This window comes from Sorex fumeus, unplaced genomic scaffold (assembly GCF_029834395.1).
Source record: "Sorex fumeus unplaced genomic scaffold, SorFum_2.1 ptg000086l, whole genome shotgun sequence".
NCBI lineage: Eukaryota > Metazoa > Chordata > Mammalia > Eulipotyphla > Soricidae > Sorex > Sorex fumeus.
In genome coordinates, this window is record NW_026606143.1 from 5,560,132 (window position 1) to 5,568,837 (window position 8,706).

At 37.2% G+C, this 8,706-nt stretch overlaps 1 pseudogene; it reads left to right on the forward strand.

Moving 5' to 3' along the window:
- Positions 1-1,469: 1,469 nt before the first annotated feature.
- On the forward strand, positions 1,470-2,333 carry LOC130039396 (ras-related protein Rab-2A-like; annotated as a pseudogene).
- The last annotated feature ends 6,373 nt before the right edge of the window (positions 2,334-8,706 follow it).

An 8,706-nucleotide genomic window follows, 5' to 3' on the forward strand; every position in this document is an offset into this window, starting at 1 on the left:
ACCTGGGGTGTTGGAGCAGCAAGCAGAAAGTCTTAATCCCTCAGTATCTTCCAGGGGAATTAACTACAAAGACTCAACTCCAGCACAACAAGAATACTAGAAAACCAATGGGAAAAAGACGTAGAAACCAAAAAGCTCAATGAATGAAAACAATATCACTGAAGAAATGAATACCAGTCAATTATCAGAGAGTGTCTTTAGTGATACTATTATGAGGATGTTCAATCAGTTCAAAGAAACAGTAGCACAGTACTCAGCAAAGCACAAGAATTAATGAAAGTAGACATGAAAAAAACACTACAGTCATAAATGACAGAAAAGAAGAACATGGTAGGTTATATAAAAATGTCAATAAGAGCTCTAAGAACAGCAGACTAACTGAAACTGGGCAGAAGATCAAGGAGCACCACGATGAGAATGAGGAAACCTCAAGGAAACAACAGAGTACGTGTAAAATAGTCTGAAAAGAAATAAACAATATACCAGAGAACTATGGGAAGAGTCCAAGAGGAATAATATAAAAATCATTGGAGACCTTGAAGAGTAAGAAGGTGAATGTGATGATGAAAAAATAGTTAAGAAATCATTGAGAGACTGGCTGAAGCTCTGCCTGAACAATCAGTGGATGGAAAAGCACCACTTGCTACTGGAGAGGATGATGATGATGATGTTCCAGAACTCGTGGAGAATTTTGATGAGGCTTCCAAGAATGAACCAAACTGAATTGAGTCAGCTTCTGAAGAATATAAAACTTGAAGAAGTTACTGGGAGCTGCTATTTTATATTATGACTGTTTTTTAAAATTTTGTTCAAGGATCTAATATTTTTAAACTCAAGCCCCTTGGACACTGCAGCTATTTTCTATTTTTGCTTAGCTACAAGTCATTCTTTGCACCTAATTAAGCTGAAGAAGTCTGAGAATAAAGTTTGAAACAAAAGTTAATGAAGTTCTTTGCCTAGTATACAGTTTAAATAAAAAAAAGAAAAGAAATCATTGATAAGAATTTCCTTGAGTTGAGGATTATAGGCACCAAAATCCAAGAGGCCTGAAGGGTCCTAGTATAAATAGTCCCAACTAGAAAAACACCAAGACATAAGATAATTCAAAATGGCAAAATACAAAGATAAAAACAGAATATTAAAAGTAGCAAGAAGAGTGGACGCGGGATGGAGGCGCTGCGGCAGCTGTTATTGTCCAACAGATCTCGGTTGGGCGCTGCGTCCTTGGACTCAGCCAGTGTCAGTTTGTCCTGCTTGCTCTTGGCCCCTCAATCTGTGTCAGATGGCTAGCACGGGGCCTGTTTCCAGGCCAATTGGCGTGAGGAGGGGGGGGAGGAGGAGGGGGAGAAGGGGGGGAAGGGGAGGAAGAAAGAGGGAGGAGAAGGAGGAGGAGGAAGAGGAGAAGGAAAAGCAGTAGCAGCAGCAGCAGCAGCAGCTGAGTGCCCTGGCACCGAGCTACCTATCAGACCATGGCGTATACCTATCTCTTCATCATCGGTGACACAGGTGTTGGTAAATCATGCTTATTGCTACCGTTTATAGACAAGAGGTTTCAGCCAGTGCATGACCTTCCTATTGGTTGGTGTGGAATTTGGTGCTCGATGGTTGAAAAACTATTGATGGAAAACAGATGAAGCTCCAAATATAGGATATGGCAGGACAAGAGTCTTTTCATTCCATCACAAGGTCATATTACAGAGGTGCCACAGGGACTTTACTAGTGTATGATAATACAAGGAGAGATACATTCCACCACTTGACAACCTGGTTAGAAGAAGCCCACCAGCATTCCAATTCCAACAGGGTGATTATGCTTATTGGAAATAAAAGTGATTTCAAATCTAGAAAAGAAGTGGAAAAAGAGGAAAGTGAAGATTTTGCACATGAGGATGGTCTTATCTTGATGGAAACTTCTGCTAAGAGTGCTTATACTGTAGCAGAGGCATTTATTAATACAGCAAGAGAAATTTATGAAAAAAATAAAGGAGTCTTTGACATTAACAATGAGGCAAATAGCATTAAAATTGGCCCGCAGCACGCTGCTACTAATGCCACACATACATGCAATCAGGGAGGCCAGCAGGCTAGGGGAGACTATTGTTGAGTCCATTTTTACTGTTTTGCTACCCAAATGAGGCCCACTCACCTATTCTTTCACCTTTTCCACTGTTCAACTAAGACATGAAACTATTTGAAATGGCTTTATGTCACAGAACACTTTAATCCTTCAAATTCTTGTTTAACTTTGAATAAATGGTTAATGTTCACTTAAATAGATTTTGGAGATTGTATTCATACCTATTTGCATTTTATTTCTAGGTCAATTGACGTGATTATTTTTGTTAAATGTTGTTCTGTGCCCTTATAAACTGAATTGTATTTAACACTGCAAAGTCATCTTAAATATTTTAAGTGGGTTTGTGTAGTTAGGTTTCCCAACACCTGTGGTTACCTAATGTTAATATTATAGAACTGTCCTCAAAAAGTTTGTCAATTTTCAAAGTTAGGAAAAACAGACGGACTCTTTTAATTCTGTATTTATCATTTACTTTCTGTATATATAGTTTAATAACCTGCCAAGCTTGATTCTTTAATGCATTTGCATAAATTCTATACTGTTTAGAGCTTAAAAGCTACAGAAGCATTGTTAGGAATTGCTTGAACAATGAATTTTAAATTTTTTGACATTGTTAGCAAGCTTGTTCATCTTTTCTTGTCACTAGTCAAAGAAAACTATGCTTACTGTACATTACTAAAGGCTATGTATGTATTAACCTGTTTTAATGCCAAAAGTTTTCTATTATCCACAATTTCTTTAAGACCTTCAGAAAAGAATTTGTTTGCCTTAATGAATACCGTTAGGTGAAAATACAGTATCACAAGGGGAAAAGGGTAGAAGCAAGAACTCCTTCCAAGTGACTCCAAGAAGAATGAATGTCCACATTTAGATGGCACATTATGAGGACTTTAATCCTTCCTTAAACAACAATGTTTCTTTTTCTTTTACTCACATTATTTCTATTTTTCATGCAGGGCAGTTTTTCAACTATGATGTACAATGCACTATATCACTGTAGCACTGCCCTCCCATTGTTCATCCATTTGCTTGAGTGGGCACCAGTAATGTCTCCATTGCGAGACTTGTTGTTACTGTTTTTGGCATATCAAATATGCCACGGGTAGCTTTCCAGGCTCTGCCATGTGGGTGGGATACTCTTGGTAGCTTGCCAGCCTCTCCGAGAGGGACAGAGGAATTGAACCTGGGTTGGCCGCATGCAAGGCAAACTCCCTACCACATGTGCTATCATTCCAGCCCAATGTACAGTGACTATGTAAAATTTTTCTTTTAGTGGCAACCTATAATATTTAAAATATGGTAAACATCTTGTCTGTTTTGAAGGTAGTATGGCAATAAATCTACCAGATGGAAAATCCTGTTAAAAATTAAAAAAATAAAATAATAGTAGCAAGATGAATAAAGGAACTTACATACAAAAGAAAGCCCATAAGATGCATAGCAGATCTATCAAATGAGACTCTTTGATGCAGAAGAATATGGAAGGATATAGTACAAAATCTCAGTGAAATAAACACCTTACCAAAATACTCTATCCAGCTTGATTATCACTCATATTTGAAGGAACTATACAGAGCTACATGGACATGCAATAGCTTAAGGAAGTCATAGCTTAAAACCAGTTTCTCAAGAAGCACTAAAGGAGCTCCTTTAAAGGACAGAAGAAAATTCCCACCATGTGTTATTGAGTATGACACTCACTAATGATGCATATAGTTGTCCTCTACTAGATTAAGAGAGGTTAAAAACATGCCATTTAATCATTAAAAATGGACTTTTATTGACCTATTTTCTGATAATTCTATTTGCCATTCTATTACATTTTTTGGACTAAATAGTATGAGATAAATTTATTTTATGCCTTTGAAAGGAGCCAAAAAGAAAACTTCATATATGACAGGGCAGATATGATGATTATTGTAATAAGATCCAAATAAAAAGTGAAATTTAATGCAATATACATAGATTCTAGAGTTGAAAACTTAGTAATGTAAATGAGGTTAGGCAGTATACTATATAATATTAAATGATTTTAATCTCTTTGTTTACATACATTCAAAGCATATAGCAATAATCACCCTAAATGGACTTTTTGCTGATTTATTTTCTGATAATTACATTTTGCTTTTCTCTAATTTTTTTTGGAGCAAGCAATATGAAATAAATTTGGTATATGCCAGCTAAGCGGAAGGCTGGGTTGCCGAAATCTGAAGAACATTGGTGGAGGGAAGGGGACATTGGTGGTGGAATTGTTGGAACATTGTATGCCTGAAACAACTCTATAAGTAACAGTGTCTTAATAAATTTAATTTTAAAAAATTACAGATGACCTAAATTAAAAATAAGGAGACAAGATGAGCAGAAACTTTCTTAGAAAGATATACAGATGGTTAAAAGGTATATGAAAAATGCTCTGTATCAATTGCCATCACAAAAGATGCAAAGTAGCACAATAATGAGATATTACCTAATAACAGTGAGATCAGCACACATCAGAAAGAAAGATAAAAGACAAGTAACCAGTGTTGGAGGTGATGGAAGAGGGGAACCCTCGTGCACTGCTGGTGGTAATGTTGACAAACTCTATTCAAAACTCTATTCAAAATATATCTACACTCCTATGTTTGTTGCAGCACTGTTTACAATAGCCAAAATTATCTGGAAATAAACATGCTTGGATAAAAAACTGTGAAATATATATATGGTAAAGGTAAAGGTAAAGGCCCTCCCGTTGATCGTCGATTTGCTCGAGCGGGCCCAGTAACGTCTCCATTGGAGACTTTGTTGTTACTGTGTCTGGCATATCGAATACTCTCGGAAGTTGCCGGGCTCTCCGAGAGGGGCGGAGGAATCGAACTCGGGTCGGCCATGTTGGCCGCTTGTAAGGCGAACGCCCTACCCGCTGTGCTATCGCTCCAGCCATATACATATATATGTATACACACAGAGAGAGTAGCGAACTATTCAGTTATGAAGAAAAAGATAAATCATACAATTTGCTGCCATGAAGACAGATCCGGAAAGTATCAAATTAGAAGGAGTATCAACTTAGCTAGATATATAGAATTAATGCTATCATATGTGGGATATAAAAAGACAATAGCAAAGAAATAAATGCCCAATGTCTACAGAACCTGAGAATTGTTCTACAGAACAGAGCTGGAGGGAAGAAACTGAGGATGTGGTAGAGGATGGAAATAGGCATTCATGGGGGAGGTATGATGTTAGAACATTTTACTCAGAAATCCCTAACTGTAACAGTATTTCAGAGCATAAAATTAAGAAAATGGAATAAGAAAGTAATCTTAAGCACAAATTCTGTCTGAGGAGATTGTTATATACAGAAGAGCAAATGTGAAAATATATAAATTTATACCAACCCATCATAATTCAACAAAGTTTTAGTGATACAAATAATCACTTTTGAGTCCAAGGATTAAGTATGGAAATGAAGGTGCTTGTCTTGCATGCTCTAGACCTAATACCACATGACCTTTCAAGAACAGCCAGAAGCCTAAGCACAAACACAGGAATTCGCCCTGAACATCATCCGGTGAGGCCCAATTCCACCCCTAAAAAATTGTGACCTTCCCCTTTCCTTAATGCATTTTACAAGTAGGAAACAAAGGAGAAATATAAAGTGTCTGAATATGTCAGGTGGATAATCCTGATCATGAGTACTTCTTTGAGGCATTAGTAACTTCCTTCACCTTTTCTATTTCTGATTTGGATCTTGGTATATGGTAATTGGTACATGCTCACAAAATACCTGTTCAATGAATGAAAATGTGTTTTGTAAAACATTCTAACAAAGAAATTTATAAACTTGGTTCATGATATCCTGATATTTACATTTTTTCCCTCTTGGATGATATGGACTCAGATACAAAAATTTGTGGTCGTGGTCTTTTGTTACATCAAACTGCTTCCAAAGAATTCCAAGTTGGACAATTATTCTTTTTAAATGATTGACCATAGTCAATTGACTGGATTTTAAGAGTATGTTGAAAAAGAAGGATTTTCTGTTATTTCTTTATATTCATCCAAAATATTAAAAATTACTATCAAATAATTTTAAGGAATACTTTTCTCATTCTTAATGTTTAATCATTACCTATTTTGAAAACAAAACTGAATATTATCAGTCACTTTCCCTAAACTTATAGCCTCATAAAATTTCATCTTTTCTCTATTAAAATATTTTCTACTACAGTAAAAATTCTTGCTATAGTTGATAAATCAAATATACAAAGAAAATTGCCTTATAATCTCTATCTAGGTAAACGCTAATTACCCCCATGAGCGGGACTAGAATTTTAAGCATAAAATTTTGATACTAAATTTGGGAAGACTATTTTCATGACTATGTCTTTGAATAATGAATACTCAGATTTACTAGTGAGAGTTACATCATGTGTAAATAAAAATGTTTTTGGCTAATGCCACTTGTAAATGGGATGCTAATTTGTTTGAGCATATTGTTCATGTGAGATATAATTATTAACATCTGTATTCACCCTGATCAAGTATTTACCTATGAGGAGGTCTGGAGGGACTCGTTAAAAACTTTGAAAATGTATCTATTAATGCAAAAACACTGAACTAACACTAAGAGCAGAGAATTCTATAAACCAACTATGGCATAATTATATATAACAACATAAATAATTGGAAGCATAATTCTGTCATTTAAGTTCAAATTATTTCTCTGTACTTTATTGTAAAATGGATTTACCATATTAGTCATAGTAGATGAAAAGATACATGGCCAGAATTCTAAATATCCAAATCTGCAGCTAACTGCTAAGTGTCATGAGAGGTAGATCAATTTGCAGACTATGATCCGTTATGAGTCAGACTGCCTCACAGGGCTATTTTTTCTGCAACTGTTTGAAATTAGACTCTAGGGTAGAGTAGGTGGCTTCCAGTGGCCCTTGCTTTCAAGTAAACTTGTTAATCTTGAGTGTCACTGTCTTTCCTATAGATAGGAAGTGGAAACTTAAAGAAGTAGTAATTTAAGGCAAAGGATATAAATTGAAATTCCTATTACTCTCGAGACAAGAGCACAGCTACACTGTGAGAGCACAGCTACACTGTGCTGACCACTTGAGGAAGAAGAGTCCTCAAAGATATTTTTGAAAAGAGAGTTAAAATCTAAGGTCAAAAGTAAAAGGATAACTAATATGCAAAAGTAGGGGCTGAATTTATTTTATTCTATGAAACAAATGAAGTGGACAGAACTATGAAATAGTGTTTTTTTTTTAAAGTCATTGAACACCAGGTCTGTCATGAAGGCAAAGAGACAGGAAACTAACAAGGTTATCCCTACCTTTGTTTCAGTTTACCTCTTTGAGAGAATTTCCATGAATTGTATCAAATTCCCTGAGATGAGGAGATATTGCTGTGAGGCCTGGAAGAGTAAAGTAGCTATGGTTAATGAAAAACAGCACTGAGAGCTGAACAGTGCAAAAAGTATATCTATGTACAGAGGAGTTCCTCTCAAGTATTAAACTGAGTTCCCACCAGTCCCTAAGAAAACTACACAAATCCAAGGTGGGCAGAGAGTGGTGGGGGGAGAGGGGGACCAACCCAAATGATTAGGGGTCACATACTTATTATCACTGCCTTACTTAATTTAGACATATTATTAGCTCCTTTTTATACCATCCAGATTAGTATTTTTTATAATCCATAGACTATTTGATAGAAGAATATTGCATTAAATGTTACTCGACATTACAAGCAAAAAGCAAGAGATCAAACTGTTTCCATGCAACTTGACTTTATTACCACAAAAGGCCTAGTATTTATAGAAAAGTAAAAGTATCCAGTGTTCAAGAAGGTAAAATAGATGGTATCTGATGTTCTATTAAAGATTATCAAGCAAGGGAAGCAAGAGGGCGGCGGCCTGAGTGGGCAAGCCAGGCATCGGGGTCGCCATGAAGCCATCTCTCCGGGAGGCGTTGTCGGACAGCAGCTCCGGACCACTCACCATCTGCTGGGGGCCTGGGGGTGCACAGCTCCTGCCAGGTCCAGCCAGCCATGGATGGGAATTGAGGCACACAGCGCGGAAACAAAGCTGAAGCGCTCCAGGAACTCCCTCCTCACTCAAACAGGTACCCGCCCAGTGTAGGGCCCTTCTTGGTCCTGCGTAGCTAATTAGATCCCCCTGAGAACAGCTGGTTCTCACCCTTGGTCTGCAGGGGAAGGGAGTTGAGGCACACCGGATGGAAACAAAGCTGAAGCACTCCAGGAACTTTCTCCTCACTCAAACAGATACCCGCCTGGCGCAAGGACCCCTTCCCGGAGCCACGGCTGCTAATGGGGCTGCTAAGTATTCTCCCACTACATATCCCATAGGAACCATATGTTACCCTCTTAGATGGAACTTTCACTAGGTTAGCTTAACCACCAGAAACACATTAGCCAATAATTAATTAAGCCCATCTCAATTTATTCTGCATCTCAAACAGATTAGTAACACTGATTGTCAAGGACTAAACCACACTGGTCACAAAGGTAAAGCAAAGCAAAAGCCCACCAAGCTTTCTTATTGAAGAGACTAGCCCAGAAGTCACCAACCGTAATGAAGTGCTAGACAACCTCTTTGACAAGTAATTCAAAAGGGA